The following is a 25,779-nucleotide window of genomic DNA, read 5'->3' as shown; positions in this document are numbered from 1 at the left end:
GTGTTAAATTGATTAAGTCGCTACTGAGAGTAAAAGAAAGCTCCCAAAGGAGACTATCCCTCATCGTGTTTCATGATTGGAAGAAACCATGTTTATTTCCCATTACTGCTTCAGATAATATCACACATATGGTGACTTAAACACTGCGTATTTGTTATCTTACAATTATGTTGGCTATAGCTCCAACACTTGTCTCACAGGGCTCAAGCTGTTAGCCAGGAAAGCTATGTTCCTTCCTGGAGGCTCATGGGGGAAAATCTGTTTCCCGCCGTTCCTAACATTGGCAAGATTCCTGTGTTCCTGGGCTCATGGCATCCGTCTTCAAACTCTTCAAACTCAACCACACTGGGAGGAATCTCTACTCTATCACACCACTCTAACGTTCTCCTCTGTCTTTCTCTTCCACTTTTAAGTCTCCTTGTGATCACATCAGGGCCAAATGGAAAATCCAAGATAATATTCTTGTTTAAGGTTGGCTGATTAGCAAAACTTAATTCTATCTACAAGATTAATTCCTATTTTCTATTATGGGAACATAGTCACAGATCCCAGGCATCAGGGCATGGATGTCTTTTAGAGGCCGTTGTTCTCTTGACTGCTGACTGTGTTTCTGTGTTCCATCCCTGTCTTGTTAAGAATGGGATAAATAATAGTTTCTGCTGATCCTGTATTTCAGCTATAGATGACAAAATTATAATTAAAGTATTCTTAGCACAATAGTTTTGCAGGTAGATATTATGAATATAAATTTTTCTCAAGAGGTTACCCATATTTCTTCAATAGCCTACAGTTCCTCACACATTTTACCTTTGAATTTTAGCCTTTAGTGGACATTTTCAGATAAACCATTATTTGAGATAGTTTCCTTTCCCTAATTAAGTTAGAAACTGTTGGCTATGACTCTACAATTTGCCTTTATCCAGAGTGTTGTACAAATTAATTCACTCATACATTTTTCTCCATGGTGTGATTTTCCACTTTGTTCAGCGTAACTTTTTTGGAACTGCTTTATTTTTCTCCTTCTTCTTCTTTTTAATTAAATTTCATCATCTTGACAAATATAGCACATAAGGATTCAGGGTTTCTGCTATAGTACCATCATCACCACCACTAATCAGGGTAACAAGTGAATTTTACTAAATAATATATCCATAAAATATCATAAGTTCTTTCTATAAGTTATAAAATTTTCCCTACAAAAGTCATAGAAGGTGAGTATTTTTTTTTTAAGTCCATTTAAGCCGTGGCAAAATAGTGGCTCAGAGATGTTTAATGATTTTCCCCAATATGGTACCACTTAAAAGTACATGCTTTTCTTCCAATGACAAATCAGATCTCAAGTACAGCTGGGAGAACTGTCAGCAGATGACTACACACTATGTGAAAAGCATCATAATGGGTTTCACGCATTTGAAATATAAAGCCAATATATTTTTCATATCCTGTAAATGTTGTTTTTCTGTGAGTCAACATCCTTTGTATCGATGGCATTCAAGTTTTATGGGGAGAGCAAGTACAATTTAGAATAAACGTGTCATTGCTTATGTTGAGATTCAGATTGGATGTTTTGAATCTTAAGCAAGAGTCTTGGGAGCCAGGTTTTTCTGAAAATAAAATAATTTCCTAAATTCCAAAGAGTTTTCCCTGACTGGAGCAGAGGAAGTTTTGAGTAAAGCTCTTTACTATAAGCCCTGACACAGAGAGGTGAAAGACATGGTATAAAAGAAGTTTTTATTCCACAGCAAAAAGTAAAGCCTTCCAGGACAGTGGAGGCTTTGGCCGAGAAGACAGACTCAGAGGGGATAAGACGAGGGTTAAAATTCTGTCTATGTTCCTAAGAATTTGTCTCCGTTCAGGTAGACCGAGGTCTAAAACGTGAAGCTCAGGAACTTGAGAATTAAGATGCTACGTAAGTAGAAGGGGTTGCTGCCATCAAAGCATTAGAAGCTTGGCTGCTCTGACATGATCTATGACCACATTAGGTGATTATGGCAGACCAGAAAGGGGTATCACATGTTTAGGATGAGAAGGGGCTCAAGAGTGTCAGCTCTCTTCCTGCATGGGACACTGGAAAAAATCCCCCTGTTCCTGTGCACTCTGTGGGGTTCAAAGGGTTTCTGTGAAACACCAGCCTGCAGACCTGCTAGAGCTTTCCTGAGGTGAGGGCAAACTGGGAGTAAGCCCAGAGTAAGTCTGAATTCGAAGGAGGGACAGGGCCAGGCAGAGAAACACAGGAGAGCAGAAGAACCAGCTCAAGGCCAGGCAGAGGAGATGTCCAGCTTTATGGGATGAGAAGTCAGGTGTTATATAGGCAGAGAATAGACAGCAGCTAAGCTGTGACCTTGAAAGTTGCTGAGTCAACACCAGTCCATATTTCAGCCAGAGGCCAGCAGAAACCAGTGAACTCATCAACAGAAATCCCTGTTTTTAGAGCTCAGGTTGCATCCATATACCATCAGGAAAGGACGTATTCTTTCGCTGTGGTACGTGTGGGCCTGGGATGTGTGCACGAAATAAGACTGAGTTTGCCTTAGGCTGTGTTAAACTAGAAAAGGCTGACATTACTTGAGTAGATAAGTTTACTTTTTAAATTGATATTTGTTTGTTTTTATACCGCTAAGTAGATCTGGGGATGCTTGGGATAGAAAAGCTCAGTCATTAAAAACAGAAAAGGTTACTTGTCTTCAAATCTGTATCATTGTCAAATTTGGCTCCCTTCTGCAGAGGAGTCTTCTAATACATTGTGCGTCAGGGCAATCTTCCTCGGAGTCAGGTAAAACGAGACAGGATAAGACAGATAACAGCATGACTTAGACAACTGGAAAAGGTCTTCCTGGTTTTCAAAAACCTGTGGTGTTTTTGTTGGTGTTGTTGGTTGTTGTTGTTGTTTTTTGTTTGTTTGTTTGTTTGTTTTTTACCGTGTGACTTTTTAATGCCATGCTTCAGTGTTTCTTCCGCCTAAGAAAATGCTATAAGAAATTCTAGTGATCTGTCGACAAAGACATAAACACACAATTTTGTGGGAAAATAGTTACACACAGAAAACTATGTTCTTAAACAGAACTTTATTACTGTTTTACCTAAAGTCTTTTTCTTTTTTTTTCTAGTCTAAGCACTAGGCTTTCTAAAAGTGGCCACACATGCAGCCATTGGAATCTGCATGTGCTGGAAGTACACTTTTCATCCATTTTTATGGCCCAACTTTACCTCATATGGCTGCTTTAGGTTCATAAGGAAGAGTCTAAAAGCGTCAGCAGGTGTTGGTACCCAAGGACTCATTTTAAAGCAAGGGTTGAGTTTATACTCTCAAAAGTGACTCCTTTAGTGTAATGCTTGACCTCTGCCTTTTAAATAAGTATAACATGTGCTTCAATTTCCTCAGTTCATGAATGAAGCAGACGTACTGAATTAACAGCAGAATGCCAATTCATTAATTCAGCTTGAGAAATGGATTCCCTTCTGGTTATCCACATCCCTCTGGGTACACACTATAGAGGGAACCAAGGTCATTAAGGAAGTGTTCTTGCTGAATTTAGAATCACAGTAAGGGAAACAGGATATACATCAAATGGCCAACAGACCTGCTAGACTATGAAGATGAATTCCTCTCCGAATATCATGACATCAGTGGTATATAAATAAGAGATGCCACAGGCCAGGACTCGGCTCTCTTTCTTTGTAGGACACCGAGTATACGATTTCATGTTCTACTTCTCTTTTTATCACATTATTTTTTTTAGTAATCTGAATATTTTCCCTAGTTAAAATGATGATCCCAAAGTAGGAGTCTTCTCACTTCTTCGTGAGGATCCTTGCATGATGAACACAGGGAGAGAACAACACGCTAGCATTGCATTGTCCCATGTGTGACACAAAATATACCTGATAGCTAAGTGACTACAATCCCTGGGCTATTGTAGACACACCACTGGGACCAGACATTAGGAAAACCAGTTTTCATACCCCCCCCCAGAATTTAAACTGCTAGTTTACAGGATGATTGCCTAAACACAAAAGTGCCTCTTAAGTCTAAAGAACAATTTGATACACGGTGCCTTGAAATGGTGACTTTTCTCTAGATAATCAAAAAAAAGCATTTTTTCGGTGATTAAACTACTTGATGGGGCAATTACATTAGACAGATCCTTACAACTACTGTTAGGAACCACTGTTCATTGATAACTGTTTGTAATTTCAGATTCCTTGTGCTCCTCTAAGAGAATGAGATAAAAATATGTTATTTAAATCACAAAAAATCTGAATAAAACACATTTTAGAACTTCATCTGCTGTGTATAATGAGGTACAACTGTATGAGCAACACTCTAGTCACAATTACCAGCAGCCCAGTAAAATACAAATAAGTAAAATGGTCTGTATTTGTTTTTCCTTGCAGACTGGGTAATGTAAAATGCATTGCTATAGGGGATTCCAGTTTCTTTATTAACAACTACTAAACTGAATAGCTATTACACAGAAGGCGCCATATCAGGCAAAGAAGAGACAAACAGTAACAACTGATAAGACGTAACACCTGCTACCATTTTGGGAGCGCCCACTTACCTCAGCTATCATCTTTCCAGGCATGAGCATATTCAATTTTTACAGAGATCTAGAAGATATAAAACACGCCTTTTCTCTTTGGCTCTTTGTAACTCCAGTAAGACTGACTGTGAAAGTGATGGGGTTTTGGAATATAGGTGAGGTTAGATGGGGTAAGTCTGGAGCTGAGGACCAAGAAGGGATTCTTGAGATGCCTTTGGTGCTAGATAAAGCATGGGGACAGGACCTCTGGGCAGAAAGAGTTGCTGCCCCAGGGTTCTGAGAGTGGCTAATTACATACTTGGGAGCTGGGAGATTTTCATATGTTAAAGAAGACAGCGGATACCTGAGGCCTTGCCATTGTCAAGTTAAGGTTGTTTTCCCCTCTAGCAAGGCATTAACATAAATGTAGTGGGGAGCTTTCTGGAAGAATGTCACACCTATCCCACCCATGAGTTGGAGTTAGGGGAGAGGTTGCAGGGTGTCCTCAGCTAGCCTTCTGCTCCCTCTTCAAAAGCACACAGTCTAACACCTACTTACTGGTCATTGCACATCTCACCTGCTTACCCTCTACTCAGTGCCTGTCAGCATTAGTCTCTGTTACACTGTTCTTAAAACACTCTTACTGGTAGTCCTACTGGAGTTCGTTATCCTACTGACTTCTATGGCCAGCTGAAGCCTTGATCTGTCGCTGTGTGCTCAGCACCTACCCGCACACCCAGCCTGCAGCCTCTACCCAGGAAAGCAGCATTTCCCAAAGGCCAGTTTACAGATCACTGCTGGGCCTGTGGAGTCCTCCATGTTATTTCTAAATAGATGCTCTGCTCTATTTGCATGTTTTAACATAAGATACACACACACACACATATACATATATATATTCATTTCATTTTTAGTCCTTTTAGGATTTTTATAATCTTGTGACTTGTTAACCTTCTAAAGTGAAGATACTTGTTACTAGGTTCAAAGATATTATCACATTTCATTTAAACTTTTTTGGATTATAAAGAAAGAAGTTGGTTAGGGTAGATGAGCCCTAAAATAATTGTGTTTCTTCACACAATCTTGAGCAATATAGAGGACTACTAATTTAGAGATTAACGTATTTAAGCATATATATGTCTTATTGATATGGGAAACAGGCAGAAGAAAAGTTATTAAATTTCCTTACTACCTAGAGCCCACTGACAAGTCCTGGAAACAGGCAGAATGACATTCCTCTAGAGACTCAACTGCCTCCACCTTAGTACTTTGCCCAGGGCAAAATGCAATCCTATCCTGACCACTCCCCACCCCCAACCAGGATCCTGTGGGTCTACTTTAACATATAAAAATTCCTTCGGAAACTTCCTTTATCTCTAACGCCCCCCCCCCCAAGATACATGTTAGCAATCACCCCCCAAGCATATGGCCCACCAATATAGATTTGAAAGTTCTCACAACTAAGGTTTTATTAGATGGTAATAAATGATCCTTTCCCAACAACAGCTAGCCCCTCAAGGTCCTGGAAACCTTGCTTCTAAAATTCCTTAGAGACTTAAGCCATCCCTGTCCCCCTCCCAACTTGCAAGTTTGTAATGGACCACTCCTCACAACCCCGGGGGCAGCAGCTCTTTCTGCCCACCAGTCCTGTCCCGGGCTTTAACAAACCACCATTCCGCACCAAAGACATCTCAAGAATTCTTTCTTGGTCATCGGCTCCAGACCTCACTTATATTCTAAAACGTCATCATTATGAATGTTTTTGATACATATGTAAGTAAGTATCATGAGGGAGCAGAAGGCAAGCTGAGGACAGCCTGAAGCTGAGACTACCGCCCCCCTGCCTCCCCCGACTCCCCAGATGGGATATATGTGATATTCCTGAGGCACTCCTGGCTGCCCTAGAGGACAAACAAATGGTTAACTGATAGTGATCACAACCCAAGTCTCCCTCAGTTTACAAATGTCTCAGCAACATACAAGAAAAAAGCATTTCTATTAATAACCTAGCTTCCAGAAGGAAATGCAGATAAAATTAAATGTCCTTACAACCTGCAGCCCATTGACAGATACTTGAAGCAGGCAGAGTGTAATGGTCCTGCAGGAAGCACCCAACTATCATAATTTAATGCTTTGTTAGAAGGAAAACAACCTTAACCTGGTAATGGCAAGGCCTCTGGCATCTTATAGATCCTCCTTAGTGTAAGAAAGTTTTTTTGAAAGCCTTCTTTTTCCCTTACCTCCTCCAACCCCATAGCATAATCAGCCACCCCTCACAACCCTGGGGCGGCAGCTCTTTCTGCCCACGGGTCCTGTCCCTGTGCTTTAATAAAATCACCTTTTTGCACCAGAGACATCTTAAGAATTCTTGGTTATGGGCTCTGGACCTCACCCCACCAAACCTCACTTATATTCTAAAACCCCATCACATAGACCATCTTATTTTAAATATATACATTAAAGATGTTCCAGAAAAATCATGTGGATTCTGGATGGGGATCATTTTTTCTATTTTTTTAATGAACTATTAACATCACTCATCCATTTCTTAATTGTTCAATAATGAATTCTCTGCATTAGCTTCAGAAACTTTTCTTGGCAACAGCAGCCAAATCAAATTCCAGCACTATATCTGTTTCAATGGATTAAAATAATACTTAACAAATTACTGTGAAGCTTGAAGGCTGAAACACAGAGGTATAATTAACATATCAAAGAATCCTATTACTCCACAGTTTATATAAATAAAAAGAGAAGAGCATTTTTCTTGTTTTCCTTCTCCCTCATTGCAAAATTGTACCAATATTTTCAAACAATTATTATCTCAGACATCAAAAAGAAAAAAAAAAAGGAAACTATTTTGGTTTTTGTAATCTTTCTCCAAAGTGATTGCTTTGTTTATATACAATTTAAAAACTTTCAAGTAGACAAAGTCTGTTAATCCCATATTCACTTAAGTAGGCCTCCTCTACAGTATAGTTGTGTTAAATAGAAAAGAAAAAAACAAAACAAAACAACAACAACAAAAAAAAAACCCCTCAAACTATAATAGAACATGTGGTTATAGCCACAAAATCAATCTGATTTTCTCCTTGTTATATAGTAATTTATTACATTGTAATTATTATATTGTAATTCATTATATTGTAAGTAAATAGTAAAAATGTAATTTTATAGATAAGCCACAAGATAAAAATGATTTTTCACATCTATAATTTAATAGATTACAAAATAAAATCATTCTTATGAACGTGTGTTGAAACTACACCTTTAGTTTTGCAAGTTATGTATAGATGCTGCGCCTAGCAACACAACTAATTTATCTCCCTGTGTACGTTATCAACACAGTCTAAGTGAAAACTCAAGCAAATTTCTTAAATAGGTAATTTTGCTCTGATTTCTGAAAACTTCTAACCATACATACGCATCTTTGCTTTCACTCCACTGACAAACAAAAGTATATATGTGTTTCACCTGACATCAGTGTCCCCTTACAAATATCTGTTCAAAAAAAAAAAACAAAAAAAACAACAAATATCTGTTCTCTAGTGTTCCCTGAACTTAAAATGTCACTAAATACCTATCGAGCCCTCCCTAGTCTCACACTCCACACATACTCATCCCTGACATCTTTATCAGCTCTCATCCAAAGAGAAGTCAACTTTCCATTCTCTCAGAGTCTGCAATCTATGGCCTAGGTCCCATATCTAGGTGGTTGCTTGTTTTTGTAAAGAAATATCCACAATTACTCTTTTAAACATATCCAATGGCTGCTTTTGCTTTAAAAATGTCATGACACTGCCTCCAAAACTGAAAACACTTACTATTTATTTTTTAAAAGAAAGGTTTTACTGTCCTGAGCTCTGATGTAGGTAGCCATGCCATATTCCACATAGATTACGTTTAAAAACTGTAAAACACATGAGAAATTGTGTCTTGGAACAAGCTTTGCCTATTTCAAATTTGTTTGCTGAAGTCACAACATAATCATGAGACAATATTATATGGTAAGCAATGAGTTACACAAGTTTTTTGGTTTTTCTCTGAGTCAGAGATCTGTTTGCATTAATAATGCACAGAAAAGCACTGACTTTCGAATTTACAAACCCTTAACAAGTCAAAATGCATTTAAAAACATTTTTTAAAATATATTATTAAAAGCGCTAGGGGGGCACCTGGGTGAATCCCTCAGTTAAGCCTCTGTACTCTGTTCAGGTCATGATCTCAGGTCCTGATTAAGCCCTGTGTTGGGCCCTCTGCTCAGCAAGGAGTCTGCTTTTCCCTCTCCTGTCCCTCACTCTGCTCCTGCTCTTGCTCTCTCTCTCCCCCTCTCTCTAATAAATACATAAAATCTTTGCGGGTGGGGGGGGGAAGCACTAAGAATATGCGTAATTATCACAAGGTCATTTTGCATCATAAAGGATAAAAGCTAAAGAATTCTACATTTCCAAAGAAGATACTGTCCTAAGATGAAGAACAAAGAATGAGGTATATTTAATCATGACATGTAAAAATTAATGCTATTTAATAACACTTTCTTCTGTTTATCTAAAGATGGAAATCATCTTAGAAGTTGTATTATTAGCATACTCCTGTTCAGCAATGACTCAAGGCTGTTTGACAATGATAATACCTAACACATATCAAATATTTAGTATGCACAACATACTTGCCATTAGTATAAAAACAGCTGAATTCCAGAAATTTTTTTATGTTTCAAACTAGCATTTTAATTAAAATTTAAGTTATAAAAAAGTATTATAACATTACAAATGAGTAAGTGAACTATCATTGGGTGAGTAATGTGCCCAGGTCATCTAGTGAATAGCAGAACCAGCAAGAAAACCCGGTCCAAGCCTTCACCTTGATTCTGTCCTCCTGCTAATCAGATGAAGGAGGTTGGTTGGTATACAGAAAAAGCCCCATAGTATCTGAATTTTGGCTACAGTTCTGAATCCTAGAGAAGTGATCACGAACTGATCATTTAAGCTCTGTACCACTGTCACCTCAACTATCACACGGGAATAATTACAACTGCGTTCTCTACTTCACAGACACATGAACATGCAGTGGAAAGCTGAAAACAAGCGTGTGCCTTGTGTACCCAGAGTAGGTGAACCCAAAGGGAGAAGGAAGAATTTTGGCCGAAGGAGAATTGGTACTAAAGAAAAGACAGATTTGGAGGTTAGTAGAATCCCTGTGAGGAAAATAAAAGCAGTATTGAGAGAATGGCATTCACACAATTTTCACTGGATATCTGGAGACCTGGAAGCCCGAAGTCTTCCTTGACCTTGATATAAATGGGAGCATTTCAAAGAAAAGCAGGTAGTAAGGTAAAGGATTTTCCCTGCTGTTGCACACAGCAGCTTCAGAGCCGGGCAGGGGTGGCTGAGCAGCCTTGCAGGAGACACGGGAAGAACCCCAGGGAGAAGGGTCTACAGGGGCACTACTCAAGTCCTAGGGGCCACATCACTACATCACTGAGAACTGGAAGCTGGAAGGATACCTGCAGCTGCCCCACAGAGGTCTGGTCAGGTGCCCAGGGAGCAGGTGAGCGCTCTCCCCAGCAGAAACCGGAAAGCCAGGGAGCACTAAGACCATGAGCAGGGGATGCAACTCAAATAGTCACATCTCCTACAGATGTGACTACCAGAGACTACCAGAAGCCGCTGTCAGCTTGTCCCAGGGGAAGGAGAGCCAGGGATCCTTCCGAGTGAAGGGATGTCAAACCCCAACAGAAGCTGGTGAAACACCTGCATTCACAGTTCTCTTGAAAGGCAGCAGGAATGGGTCAGTCCTAAATGAGCATCTGGCCATCTCGGAGCAGCTAGGCCTCCAGAGGCCGGGATGGGAGTAGGGGGCAGAGTGGACAGCTGGGGGATACAGGGAAGGACAGAGCAGGGTCCCTCTCCAAGGAGCCCTCTACTGGGTGCCCACTTCCAGGGGCCTTCTTGCAGGGTGGGAGCGCTTCCAGAAAGGGCACTTCCGGGTTCCCACTTAAGGGCAGGGAACACTCTGGGGTGGTCACTTCCGGGGAGCCGCTTCCGGGGAACCTTCTTCTAGGTTGGTAGAACTTCCAGAGAAGGAGGCACTTCTGGGGTGGAGGCATTTCCCCGGTGGAGGCACTTCCGGGGGGGGGGTGCCCATTTCTTATAGCCTGCTTGGTTGCGGAAGGTGCACATCTGACGTACACACTTGCGGGGGCTGCATGGGCTGGGAAGACAGGTGCATGGGAGGTGCTTGCAGGTAGTGGCTAATGAGGTAGAGGGAACCTGCTGGACGGATACCAGGAAGACACTGGCAGGTGCCAGAATGCCCCGGGTGGGCAGGGAGGCACACCAGTCCTGCCCACGCTCAGTACAGCTGAACAGGCCCGGGATGGAGACCCCAGTGAACGCCAGCACGCATGCATGCAATCAGACATGGCAGCGCCCAAGAACGTCTGGGGCACGCCGGCCAGCTCCAGGATGATAACACCAAGCACAGACCCTGTCTGACCCCACTGGCCACGGCGCGGCGGGGAAAGGTTAGTAGATTCTTTTGTATTACCTTTTTACTGAAAGGAACTGAAAAATGGTGAAACAAAACAAGGGGGAAAAATTAAACTTTTGGACAAAACTGCCCCCAAAAAACAAAACAGAAGAAAATACACTTTCTCCCGCTTGAATTAATATAATTTAAAAAGGGAATCTGCGGTTATGAATCCAACATTTAAATATTAAAATAGAAAAAATATAGAGATTAAAATAGAAGCCAAACAGACCTTGAGAAAATTGAAGGAAATTATCATTTTGACTCAGAATTCATGACTAAACTACAAAAGTTGCCAAGAATAGCACAACTGGATGTACAGAAAAGGACAGATAAGAAGGAGCCAGGACCAAAAATGAAGCAAAGAAGGAGATAAGGGGAATCAGAGAAAAGGACAAAATTCCCCACCCCAAAAAGGAACAGAACTTAAAAGTCCAGGAAATTTTCACAACGTAACAGATGTTCGTAATGTGCACATGGAAATGGTGCACGGTGATTCTGGTAAAACTGACCTATCCTCGCTGAAGTACACCACGGCAGTACTGTAGAATAATAACACACACCCAAGTACTCTTTTTTTTTTTTTAAGATTTTATTTATTTATTTGACAGAAAGAGATCACAAGTAGGCAGAGAGGCAGGCAGAGAGGGAGAGGAGAAAGCAGGCTCCCCATGGAGCGGAGAGCCTGATGCTGGATACAAGGACCCTGGGATCATGACCTGAGCTGAAGGCAGAGGCTTTAACCCACTGAGCCACTCAGGCGCCCCCACCCAAGTACTCTTAATAAGTGAACTAAAGGACACATTTTTTTAATGAAAAATTGATTGGAAATGCAGTAACTGTAAATGGGAGTAAATCACTGGAAAAATACAAATCCACGAGTTCATAGTGATGATATAAAAACATGGCAGGTGTTGGGAGAAGAGGAAGAGGAGGAAGAAAACAAAAACATGGAACAGAAGAATAGATAATTCATGGGAAAAATAAGCTTTTACTATTTCTTAGGAAAAACTGCATTTTATCCATAGTTAATGAGAGAAGGTATTCCTTAGAAGAATGCCAACTAACATATTTAGATGGAATGACAGAATTAGAAAAACCACCATTTTGTAACCACTTATCAAGTCATTGATTAGGTTTGGGGACAGGACAGTTATAAGGTAACAAAGTAAAACGGCACAGTCTTCTTGCTAATATCTATGGAAAAACTTATTTTAAAGTGAACACATTTCATAATACCTTCTTAGGAAAGTAATAACACCTTACCACAAGTGGGATGACATGATGTGGGTGTACCCTTTAATGAGATGAATTATTTAGTGCATAATATGATCTATAAATAGTCTTGTCAAAAATACACAACCTGAGTGTAATCTAGCCTCTAGATTTATCTTCTAATTTTTAGGAAATTGAGAGAATAAAGGAACGAGGTAAAAGATACCAAGAGGAAATAATCAGACAAATCAAAAAATATCCTACAAGAAAAATTACCAGGTTGTCAAGGGAAAATGAAGTCAATAGGCTGCTTTAGAACAAAGAGATTAAGGAGAAAATGCCATACTACCAATATGTCAATCATTGGTCCCCACCCTGACGTGCATTAGGCCCAAAGGTGAGGTGATGCTATCTGGAGTTAATGAATGCAGAAAGGCTGCCATGACCACAGTAGTGGTAATGGTCTTTTTGTCTCTGACAACTGGTTGTTTTAGTCTAATGGCAGGGCTTGGTATGACCTTTGCTCTTCTTGTTTTCCACTTCCTAGAAAATGTTCTATTCTTATATTTAATTACTTGACTATGAATGACCCTCCTTTCTGTATTTGTACATTGGACTACTCACCTGAACATCATTATGTTCTAATATCATCTTTGTCACTGACTAGCAAGGCACACTGTGCCCAGTAAATTTAATTTGTCCCTTAGCCCTATTACCTATACTGTAAGAATAAAAAAATACCAGAGTAATTTATCTCATTGAGTCTATTTTAATAAATTAATAAGGGAATGTATGAATGATTCTGACATCTGTGAAATAATATACTTAGATGATTTACTCAATGGTCCTTAAGGCATATGAATATATAAATTTCCCTCAATGAGATGGACACTATTTCACAAAGGTGCCAATAAGTGAACTACCTCCGTTGAGGGCCAATAAACAAAATTAATGCTGTTGAACTTACGACCTATGCTATTTTCTGGAGTTCCATTGTAATTTGTGGTTCTGGTTTGAGTCAATATGTATGTAATCAAGGAAGATAAGTAATACACAGCCCAATTTTTTTTTCCCATAAGTAAATTAAATAATAAAAACAAAATGTTTTTTGGCAAACCACAATTAGGAAGATGTTATTGGCAATGACAAACGAGCTTTAGAAAAACAACTATACAATTTAACCTTATACCTGCAGTAGAAATACATGACTGAATGCCTTTATAAAACCTTTGCTCCTTTACAGTAAATTCAGTTATCATAAAAATTAAAAAGGCAAATGGAGACCATTTTCCAGGGTCTATACAGCAAAGAAGGCAATATACCTATGATGCTGTATATCTGTGGGCTAGAGCATTCCAGAAATAGAATACAGAACATCTTATAAAAAAGAACCATACACCTTTCAGGCTAGTCACTTGGAATTTAAAATAGACCTGATTCCTGATGTTATGCTATACTAAGAACAAACCAACAAAGAAAGAGTAACAATAACAAAAAATGTAATATATTTTTTAAGTTATAGGAAAAAAAGCATTATCTCTCTCCATGAAAAATATACACTTGAACATCTGAGGGGATCTAGGCTTTGATATTAGATTCCAGGTCAAACATTTCTGAATCTGCATTTTTACCCCAGGATGACAACTCTAATTTATTTGACAAATTTAAGGTGGGAAGTTGTCACCTCCCATACTAATCACCATAAGATGTATGAAATAGGTTCTCCGAATTTCATGCTAAATTGTGACTCATAATACCCAGCAAAACTAACTAATGTTTTTCATTGACTGTCCTGGCTTGTTTGTAATAAGAATGATGTCTTGGGGAGCCTGGATGGCTCAGTGGGTTAAGCATCCAACTCTTGATTTCAGCTTGAGGTTGTGATCTCATGGTCATGGGATGGAGCTCTCAGTGCAGAGTGCAGAGTCTGCTTGCCCCTCTCCTTTTGCCCTACCCCTTCCTTCCAAATAAATAAAATATTTTAAAAAGTAATGTCTTGAGACTCTAGGGTCTTCAGGATGTTTTCAGGATTTGTTTCTTTCAGTTTTGGTATTTTTGGCATCCCTGCTTTCCTTAGCTATCCCCATAATTCTAGTTTCCCTTTACAGGGGCTGTAAGGTTTTAAAGGGAAATTTTCCTGAAAAGTTCTAGGGGCCAAAAATAAAAGGGATAAAATATTGGCATAACCATCCCAACAGTGAGCAAGAAAGGAGTAAGGGTTGCTTTTGACCCAAGATGCTAGGTTGGGCAGAAGTTGGATTCTATTTCCTCCTTATGGGGAGTGATTAAGGGATTTTGAGGATATTCATTTTCTCATTTGAGATTCGCTCTTTTGGCAAGCCATACATGGGCACTGAAGTACAAGTAATTAGTGAAATTTGTATATAGTAATCTGCATATAAAGCAGGTATTCCTGACCATTTTAATGAAATCAGCTGTGTTGAGCTCCTTATCTACACTCTAACTAAAATCCCTGCATATCATTCCAGGATTAATTTTTTTAAAAGATTTTATTTATTCATTTGACACAGAGAGGGAGATCACAAGTAGGCACAGAGGCAGGCAGAGAGGGGGGAGTGGGGAAGGAGGGAAGCAGGCTCCCTGCTAAGCAGAGAGCCCAATGTGGGGCTCAATCCCAGGACGCTGAGATCATGACCTGAGCTAAAGGCAGAGGCTTAACCCACTGAGCCACCCAGGCGCGGAAGGATTACATTTTAATGGCCACTTTGGGTCTGAGTTTCTAGATCTCACTAACATTTTATCTCTTGTAATATTTTCTTCCTTTTATTCTGTGGCAACTCTTGGTGGAAATTAACCAGTATTCATTGTTGTTTCCCAAAACAATTCATGCAAGGCATTTGACTGAAGACTTTCAGGTTGAGAGATTTGTTTTCATACAGCACATAAGTGATGTGAAAGTGAAAAGTAAGCAAACATCCTTTAAAAAACCTTTAGCAGCTACTGGCTATAGGCTGTCATCAGCCACTCCTTACAGGACCCTACTCCAGTTGGGTTACTAGAATTATTCCCTCTAATTTAATACCCTTCAATTTTTCTATGCAGATCAGTTTGTCTTTTACACTGCACTCTTTTGGGGTCTGATCCTTCATAAATGTGTTTGTAAAATAAAATGCCAGTAATGCTAGCTCTAAATGTTTAGCAGCACAGAAGAACTGGCACAGATTTTAGAATGTCAGTGTATCTTTGACTCCAAGCCCCAAAACACTTAGAAAGTATTAGTGACTTTACTCACTTTTTGTACAGTTTTTGCACTTTGCTATTGTAAGAACAGAAGGGAATAACATTGGTCTGGAAAAAATATGACAGGTTTTTCAGTGGCCCCTCTGATTCCCCATATTCATTAATGAACTACAAGGGGTACAAAAATTTTGGAAAGCATGTAGCCTCATTATATCCATATGAAGATCCAGAAGTAAAAAGGGCCTGGTCCCTTTCCAATCCATCACAATGCAAAGATGCAAAAGATGGTGAGATGCTTTGAAACATTTAAAAGACAAAATAATGCTAATAATATCATTGATGGGGTTCATAAGGGAAACCTTGGAAGTAAGAGGTCATTTCCTCTGGGTATTAAAATTATGTTATTTTTCTATTGAGGTCAAGTTCTGAATAGCAATAAAGCCTTTAATTCCAATTCCCCTTACCCAGGAGGTGAGAAAAGTTTTAACAACCTCAGGGACCACTAGGAAGGCACTAATGAATGATAATTTATTCTCAACAGTCAGAAAGAGCAACCAACTCTGAGACAATGTGTTACAACTTCTGTAACTTTTGCAAACACATAGGAAAGGTAGTGTTAATTTGTAGATCAGGAATATTTAAAGTAACATTTCATCTATGTTTGATAAAGTCAAGTTGTGCTAGAAGCCTAGTACAAGAGAATATTGGCTACAGTACACACATATTTCATGTATGTGTATGTGATCTAAGTAGAGAACTTTTGGTCATGACTCATTACCAGATAAGGAATCAATGTACTATATTTTATTTTTATATTCATATAATATCTTATTATTTTTTATTGTGTTATGTTAGAACAAAAAATATAGAAATTATCAGTACTCCACAGAGTTTGGATTTGTGAAACTTTGCTTCATTTATATATGCTTGTAGATTGGTTTGCTGTGTCTTTTGAGAACTATAGGAATGTTTCTCCATAACACAACCACATTCAATTAAAAAATTTTCTCCAATGGGGTAGCTTTAAGTAAAAACAGTTTTTCCTGTGAATCTATAGTAAAATAAACTTATTAACGTGGTTTCACATAACTCTTTAAGTAGCTTACTTATGAAGAACTATGTCAAAATTGTTAAGATCACAACATAGTATGGCTGTGTCTTTGTGTGTATATACCTATATTTATATAAAATATCCGCACATACGTACACACATATACTATAGTATTTAGTGTATGTGTAAACATCATAGATGCACCTATGGTGCATATAATCTGTATTCTATATTCCATAATATATAATTATATGTATATATGTATATATTATATAAAATGTGTTTTATATGTATATGTATATATTACATAAATATTTTATATGCTTATACATTATATATGAAATATAATTTAATATATGTATTATGTATTATGTGTGTGTATATATATTTATGTATACTAAGTACATTCAGGACAATTTGTTCTAGGCTATGCTTGGTAAAAAGATAATATGGCAAGCTAGAAAAAAATATGGAAGGAAGAACTGAGCTTTGGTTGTTTGGAAACCACTATTAGGAAACCACTGAGCCACCCAGGCACAAAAATCATATATTTTTGAGACATTATTGATACACCTTAGATTGTATCTACTTTAAAGCTACCACTTGATAGATGATGAGAGATGTATAACCCTTGAAACCACCACTACAATCAAGACAATGATTACATTCATTACCTCCATAGTTCCCTTGGGGTTCTTTAGAACCCCTCTTTCCTTTTTTCTTCCAGTTGCTCATAGACAACCCCTACATACTTTCCCAGACAGCCATTGACCTGCTTTGCTGTGGGATGGTTTGCACTCTCTTAGAACTGTATATGAATGAAATTAGTATGTTTTCTTTGTTTAGCTTCGCTCACTTAATGGAATTATTTTAAGATGCATTAAATGTTATTCTGAATATCAGTAGTTCTTTTCTTCAAATTTCTGAGTAATAGTCCATTGTATGGCTATACCACTACTTGTTTATCCATCTACCTACTAATAGGGCTTATACAATACATCTTTACTTTACCACAGTCAACTTTTGAGTGATATTTTACCACCTCACATACAGTATTACAGTAATTATAGTATATTGACAATTCCCCATTTCAGCCTTTGTCACATTTTTTCACATACTTTACATCAACATATTTTATCTGTACAAGAGCCACAGTACACTTTCATTATTTTTACTTCAGAGTCAGTTGTCAAAGAGATTAAGAAAGAAAGAGCGAAAGCAAGAAAATCTAATATATTTCCCACATATTTTTCATTCCTTTGTACAGATTTCTATATCTTCTATATTGTGTTTTTATCCTTCTACTTGAAAGGTGTATTTAAAAATTTATTATTTGTTTTTTACATAGATCTGCTAATGATGAGAAAGTCTTTAGTCATATATATATATATTTTATATATATTTTAGTCATTATATATATATATATATATATATATATTTTTTTTTTTTTTTTTTTTAAGTAGGCTCCACACTCAGCCTGGACCCCAAAGCAGGGCTTGAACTCATGATTCTAAAATCAAGACCTGACCTGAGATCAAGAGTCACACACTTAGGGGCGCCTGGGTAGCTCAGTCAGTTAAGTGGTGAACTCTTGATTTTGGCTCAGGTCAGGATCTCAGGGTCCTGAGATTGAGCCCTGTGTTGGGCCCTTCACTGGGCATGGTACCTGCTTGGATTCTCTCTCTCCCTCTCCCTTTGCCCCTCCCCACCACTTGCTCTCTCTTTCTCTCTAAGAAAAAAATAATGATTAACTTAAAAAGGTCAGATGCTTAACTGAGCCACCCAGGCACCCCTAATCACTTCATTTTTAAAAGATATTCCTAAGAGTACAGACTATAGAGAGCAGTTGTTTTTCTTTCAGGATTTTTTTTTTTCTTTCTTTTACAGAGGGGGAGAGAGAGCGAGAGAGGAGGGGGGAGGGGAGATGAAGGACAGAGAGAAAACGAGAGAAAGAGAATCTCAAACAGGCTCTACACCCAGTACGAAGCCCAATCTAATGACCCTGAGATCATGACCTGAGCTGAAACCAAGAGTCTGAGGCTTAACCAACTGAGCCACCAAGGCAGGATTTTAAACATATTTTAGGATTTTAAACATTATTGTTGTTGTTGTTTTCCATTTATTTTTCCCATTGTTTTCCAGCTTATATTGTATCAGATGAGATATTTGTTGTCATTTTATCTTTACCTGCTTTACTGAGATTGTTTTTAGGCTTATTTTTACCCTTGGTTTTGAGGAATTTCAGTATGATATGTCTTGTTGCAACTTTGTGTTCCTCATGCTTGGCATTTCTTGATCTTCTTGAATCTGTTGGTATAACATTCAAATTTGGAAAATTTACAGACATTATTTCATAAAATATTTTTTTCTGTCTCTCCTTTTTAAGATATAGCAATTATAAATGGCCACTAGATATTATCCTATGAGTTCACTGATGTTCTCTTTATTGTGTCTTTAGTCTTTTACCTCACTGTTTCATTTCACATAGTTTCTATTATTCTATCTTCAGTTCCTCTGGACTTCTATTTTACAGTGTTTAATTTTCTTTCAATCTCATCCAAAGTATTTTCCATTTCATATTTGTCATGCTCAAGTTTTTTCTACCATCCTACACATTTGGAATATAATTACACCAACTGTTTAGTATCCTTGTCCACTACTTCTATCATATTTATAATCTACATGTAAATTTCTGTTAATTTTTTTTTTACTATGAGTTACATTTTCTTACTTCTTTGAGTATCAATATATTTCACTGAATGCCAGACATCATGTTTCACCTTGCTGAATCATGGATGGTTTTATATTCTTCTAAATGCTCTTTAGCATTATTCTAGAAAGCAGGCACATTATTTGGAACTAGGATGATTCTTTCTAAAATGGCATTTTGTTTTATTAGCTGTGTCCAGAGTAGTGCTCAGTTTAGGACTAATTTTCCCCACTACTGAGACAATATTTTTCTGTCAATTATTACCACTACTAGGATATCCTTCTTTGTTGTTGTTTTGTTGTTATTGTTTTGTTTTGCTTTTTATTTTAGAGAGAGCACAAGCAGGAGGTGAGAGAATCTCAAGGAGACTCTACACTCAGTGTGGACCCTGACATGGGGCTACATTCATGACCTGAGATAGTTCATGACCTGAATCAAAATCAAGACTCGGACACTTAGCTGACTGATCTACACACTCCCATCCTCCCCCCAACCAAGCACCCCCAGGATATCCTTCTGAGTACTCTAACCTATGAAGATCCCCCCCGCCCCAAACTCTGGAAATTAGAGTTTTCCACCTTGGTTGTATGTGAGCCCTGAGAAGCATTCCTTTATTCTTTTCAGGCTCTTTGTACAGCCTCAGGGAGTTTCCTCACAAGCTTGTGCCAGTCAATATTCAACTTAAGACCTAGAGAGGACTCCACTCTCTTCTCAGATACCAGAAGATGTAGTCTTCTTTCTGTGCCTAGCACAGGCATGGCTCATGGTCCCAAGAAGTATCTTAAGTGTGTAGCAGTTCCAAAGCATTGGATACTGAATAAACTGACCAGTGTGTTTGTCTCTCCTCCATCTACTGGTCCCCATAAGCTAAGAGAATGTCTCCCTCTCACCATTTTCCTAAGGAACAGACTTAAGTAGCCCCCAACATGAGATAAAGTAAAGAAGATCTATATGTAGCATTTTATTAATATTGATGGCAAGATCTGAACTAATATAACCCACTCTACTGGTTTTATGAGTTTCCTCAGCATTGTCAAGCCTGAAAAGAATTTCTGTCTGATCTGCAACACCAAGGGTCACTTTTCTGTTCATCAGATTACACCTGAGGAGGTCAAGTATAAGTTGTTAAAAGTGAAAAATCTTTGTGAGGACAAAAGAAGTCCCCCGTCTGGTAGCCCATGATGTTGGCACCATCCACTATTCTTGTCCACTCATCAAGATGAATGACACCATTCAGATTGATTTGGAAACTGGAAAAGATTACTGATTTCACCAAGTTTGACACTGGTAATATGTGTATGTTGACCAGAGGTGCTAATCTGGGAAGAATTGGTGTGATCAAGAACAGAAAGAGATATCCTGGTTCTTTTAATGTAGTTCCCATGAAAGATACCAATAACAACAGATTTGCCAGCAGGGTCTCCAACTTTTTTGTTATTGGCAAAGGCAACAAGCCATGGATTTCTCTTTCCTGTGGGAAGTGTATCTACCTCACCATTGCTGAAGAGAGAAACTAGAGACTGGCAGCCAAACAGAGCAGTGGTCTCTAGGTGACTTGACTGGAAGTCTTTATACTTAATTAAAGATAGTATAACACAATTGGGGGTGGGGAGAAGACTTGGAGAGGACTACAAATCTCAGAAGCCATCCCTTTGGGAAGCTCTTTTCTCTCCAGTCCAATGTCCTGTGAACTCCAGTTGCCTTAGTCCCCTTAGCCACCTACTTCTATCTCCTAATCTTGGAAATTGCCAGGCTGCACCTGGGTTATGCCTCAACAGTACAGCTTGGAAAGTCTCTCCAGACCACAACTCAGGGCAGTCATTGTGCTCACTCATGTTTTCTTTCTCACAGGAATCCCTGTCCTGATCTCCAATATATGAGAAGTATTTTTTACATATTTTATTTTTTTAGTGTTTTTCTTTTTAAGATTTTATTTATGTATGTATTTGTCAGAGAGAGAACGAGAGAGCACAAGCAGGCAGAGGCGGAGGCAGAGAGAGAAGCAGGTTCCCCGGTGAGCAAGGAGCCCAATGTGGGACTTGATCCCAGGACCCTGGGATTAGGACCAGAGCCAAAGGCAGTGGCTTAACCAACTGAGCCACCCAGGCAGCCCTATTTTTTTAGTTTTGTCATGTAGGAGGGAAAATTTAGTATCTGTTACACTACACTGGTTTGAAGCAGAAATCCCCCAGGATGTTTTAATTTTTCTAAGGGATTTTTATTGTTTCCCTGCAGTAGTGCCATGTAAAACCTTTCATACTTTTCCATGAAATCTTCAGTAAAATAATCAGTAAATAAAAAACTATTGATAGTAAATGTATTTTGACAATGTCCAGAGACTCTTAGTCCTTCTTCAGCAAGTAGGAAGTGGATACAACTTCAAATGGGTAAGAACTTTGCCTTGTTTATCAGCACACCCCCAGAATCTACAACTATGTTTGCATATAGTAAATAGTAGGTACTTAATAAATGATTGCTGAATAATGTTAAGATATTGGCTAAGAATTAAATATGCCCATGAAGATATATAAGCTTTTCTTCTTTGATTTCTAACTATAACCTGTCATCAAGTTCTCTGATTTAGAGTAATTAAGAAATGTTAAAGCACTTCATGCCTATATTTGGTATAATTGTCAAGTTAATAAACATACCTTGCCTCTGTCCCCCAGACACTTCTAATTTCTTGATGTCACTGACAGTGATAATCAAGGAGAACTTCGTAGATCTGAGAAGCCTCTTTAGGTTCGGTCTGTTAGAACCATTCTGACAAATACTGCTCTCCGGGCTTCAGGTGCAGAAAACTCTGCTTTTATTTTATTTTATGTATAGAGAGAGGACTTCAAGATACGTCAGTTACACAATTTCATGACCTTGTGACATTCTAAATCACAATGTCCTCACTTTTAAATGTGTTCATTGTGAGTTACAAAAATACTTAATCATTTCTACCTAGTAAATACAGTCCTTGGAATTATTTTAAGAGGGGAATCATAGAATCAATAATATTGCAATAAGTTAAATGGTAGAATTTCTGACAGAATACTATCCCATTATTAAAATTATATTGTGACTGCTCTGTAGACACATGGAAGAAGACTATGACTCATAAATTAAGTGAAATGTATAGAACATGAAAACAAATTTATGATGCTATGGTAAAATGCGTGTGCACATCAATAACAATTAGAAAGGAGTGCAGAATAATGAAAATGTCTGATTTGTTAAGGTGGATAGGATAGATGGTGAATCATTCTTTATACAAAAATACAAATTTAGAGAAAGAGCTGCTATCAAAAATGCTATTGGCAGCTTAAATATCTATTTTAAAGATGGGTTTAACTTGGGTCCCATTTGCAGATACGGAAAATCAGTTTTCACTCCTTAAAATCTTTCTCATATGCTTTATGTATAAAATTAACTATTAAATTTTTTTCTAGGCTAAGTGAAACTATTCATGTTTGAAACCCAAGGTGTGTTGTGATCTGCATCTGTGTTTGCAGCATGAGAACACTCACGATTAGTTACTGTTTTCTACAGTTAGTTCTTGGGGGCTTTGAGACCCTTTATGCTACTACTCCAGCATCCTCTAATCATGGATACTGACAGTAGTTTCAGTTTGCTCAACCGAAGTGTAGAAAACAAGGGTGACTAGCCAAGCTTCAACATTGTTCACACAAGTGGATTGCTGAAGTGACAGAATTAGGACTAATTTAAATGAAATGTATGCCTTGTCTCATGTGAAGGGAGTGTAAGCCTTGCTGACATTGTGACAGTTACAATTACCTAAGGGAATAACTAGCTTTCGATTGCCAAGCTACATCTTAAAAATAGAAGCACACTCTAGGAGCCCAAACAGATGTGTGTACACACACACACACACACACACACACACTCACACACACATACACACAATAAGAAAGATCCTGGTTTGTGGGATACACATACACACAATACATATTTGTAAGAGCAAAATAAATACCCCTAATGACTAAATTAACATCTCTAAGAACCTCTAAGACTCTAAAATGAAAATCAATTCTCAGATGATCAAGGTATGAGATAAATATACCACTTCTGCATTTCTCTTCTAAACCAAAACATAAAGCAAAGAGACCAAATGACAATATGCTGGGACACTCCTAAATTACGCACACACACACACAAACAAACAAAGGGACAATGGCATAGCTTAGAGGTTAAAGCAAATTTCTTTCCCATAAAAATCGTACATGTTAATTAAACAGTCTTTGGTAAAACTCAGTGAACACAATCCAGTTATAAAAGTTTTATGCAATTCAGCCTAGGATACTCAACAAGGAAAACTCCATTTATATTGATACTTTATGTCTGTACAATTTGTAAATACTTTAATGTGACACATGTTAGATATATGTACATGTGTGTACATATATGTGTACATGCATTTATACATGCTTACACATGCATCCTGAAAAACAACCTGTACTCAGAGAGTGGATAAATGATATCCCCATGCACCCTGTTTCTTTCATAACATTGAAATCCCTGGGCTTTCTATTCCTAATGAAATGCTGCTTTTGAAATCAGCAATATAAATACATATTTCCATCAAAATCCTTCAGAGTTATAGAGGTCGAATAAGTTCAGGATTCTGAGTGGTTGCCAAGGACACTCCATTTAATGCAATTTTTACTTTACCACATAGTGTAGTATCCTAGAAATGCTAAAGTTAATGCTATACTCTTTTTTATTTTTTTTTAAAGATTTTATTTTTTTATTTATTTGACAGAGAGATCACAAGTAGTCAGAGAGGCAGGCAGAGAGAGAGGGGGGAAGCAGGCTTCCTGTTGAGCAGAGAGCCCAGTGCGGGGCTCGATCCTAGGACTCTGAGATCATGACCTGAGCTGAAGGCAGAGGCTTAACCCACTGAGCCACCCAAGTGCCCCAATGTTATACTCTTAATGCATATGCAAAATAAATATGAGCTTGAGAAATATTTTTGTGCATATTTATTTGGTTTTCAGATAAATGCAAATTCTTGTTTTTTATTAAAGATTTTATTTATTTGAGAAAATGAGTGAGAGAGCATGAGTGGAGTGAGGAGCAGAAGGGGAAGCAGACTCCCTGCTGACCAAGGAGCCTGATGAAGGACTCAATCCCAGGACCCTGATATCATGACCTGAGCCAAAGGCAGTTGCTTAACCAACTGAGGCACCCAGCACCCCCTAACTCTTGTTTTTATAGTGGGTTAAGGATAGACAAAATTTTAGAACACAGAGGTATACAGCATCACTGAGTGGTGAAGTGAGATCTCAGCTCACACTTCACACTTTGCAGAACACCCATCTCCTTAGCTGAAAGCATTTCTTGTGGACACCCCCTAAAAATAACAAGTTCCATCAACAAATATGTTGAGCACCCGTTCCATGCTGAGCATTTTCTTTTGGGCATAAAATGAGTTTTTGTGTGTCAAAATCGGGAATGTCTTCAGTATAATATCCTTGGGTCTATTTTGCTTCTTGTTGAGAAAATAAATGCCAAAGAGGCACCATTATTTCATATGTTGATCATTTGGGAACCATTTTTCATTTTAGATTTTTAAAGATATTAGTGTAGTTACTAGGTGCAGGGAATCCTAGTTCATTCCTTGATAGCCATGTGATCTTGTACAGGTTGTACTTAAACCTTCTAATTCAATTATTTTGTTTAAAGATTTTATTTATTTATTTGAGAGAGAGAGAATGAGAGAGAGAGCATGAGAAGGGGAGGGTCAGAGGGAGAAGCAGACTCTCTGCCAAGCAGGGAGCCTGACTGGGGACTTGATCCTGGGACTTCAGGATCATGACCTGAGCTGAAGGCAGTCGCTTAACCAACTGAGCCACCCAGGCACTCTCAATTATTTCTTTTTTTTTTTTTTAATACTTTATTTATTTATTTGACAGAGATAGATCACAAGTAGGCAGAGAAGCAGGCAGAGAGAGAGAGGGAGAAGCAGGCTCCCTGATGAGCAGAGAGCCCAATGCGGGGCTCGATCCCAGGACCCTGAGATCATGACCTGAGCTGAAGGCAGTCGCTTAACCCTCTGAGCCACCCAGGTGCCCCTCTCAATTATTTCTTATATGAGTCTTTCATAGAGGTGTTGAGAAGAATAAATATATATCTATGTCCATATATCTATATATAAATATGCACTTACATATTGATAAATACACACATTTCTATACATACTTGTATATAATAAGCACTTAAGAAAGCATAGTTACTATTTTTTTTCCTATTACTGTCAGGATCCAGTGGAGTCATAGATGTGTGTATTAGCTATGAAAATAATGTGTGGTAATGGTTCACAGCAGCCACGTGGAGAACCATGGGAGGACACAATAGTGGCACCTAATGGAGATGAGGTAGGTAGAGGGATGGGAAGTGACAGTGACAGAGGGCTTCCTAAAGGAAATGACTGAAGACATGAACAGTACAGGTAACTAGAAGTTAGTTAGGAAAATGGAGTGGGGCAGAGAGAGAGACAGGGAAGGGGAGAAGACCTGTCTTAGAAAAAAAGGGGTAAGGAC

At 38.4% G+C, this 25,779-nt stretch overlaps 1 protein-coding gene and 1 pseudogene across 1 annotated transcript in view; one reads left to right on the top strand and one right to left on the bottom strand.

Moving 5' to 3' along the window:
- PCDH15 (protocadherin related 15) overlaps positions 1-25,779 on the bottom strand; it is a 1,265,671-nt gene that overhangs the window by 1,088,112 nt on the left and 151,780 nt on the right. The window lies entirely within an intron of this gene.
- Positions 19,988-20,781, top strand: LOC116859762 (annotated as a pseudogene).

This window comes from Lontra canadensis, unplaced genomic scaffold (assembly GCF_010015895.1).
Source record: "Lontra canadensis isolate GAN:19392208 unplaced genomic scaffold, GSC_riverotter_1.0 scaffold162, whole genome shotgun sequence".
Classification (NCBI taxonomy): Eukaryota; Metazoa; Chordata; class Mammalia; order Carnivora; family Mustelidae; genus Lontra; species Lontra canadensis.
Note: the sequence above shows the minus strand (reverse complement) of the source record. Positions and strands in the feature narration are given on the sequence as shown.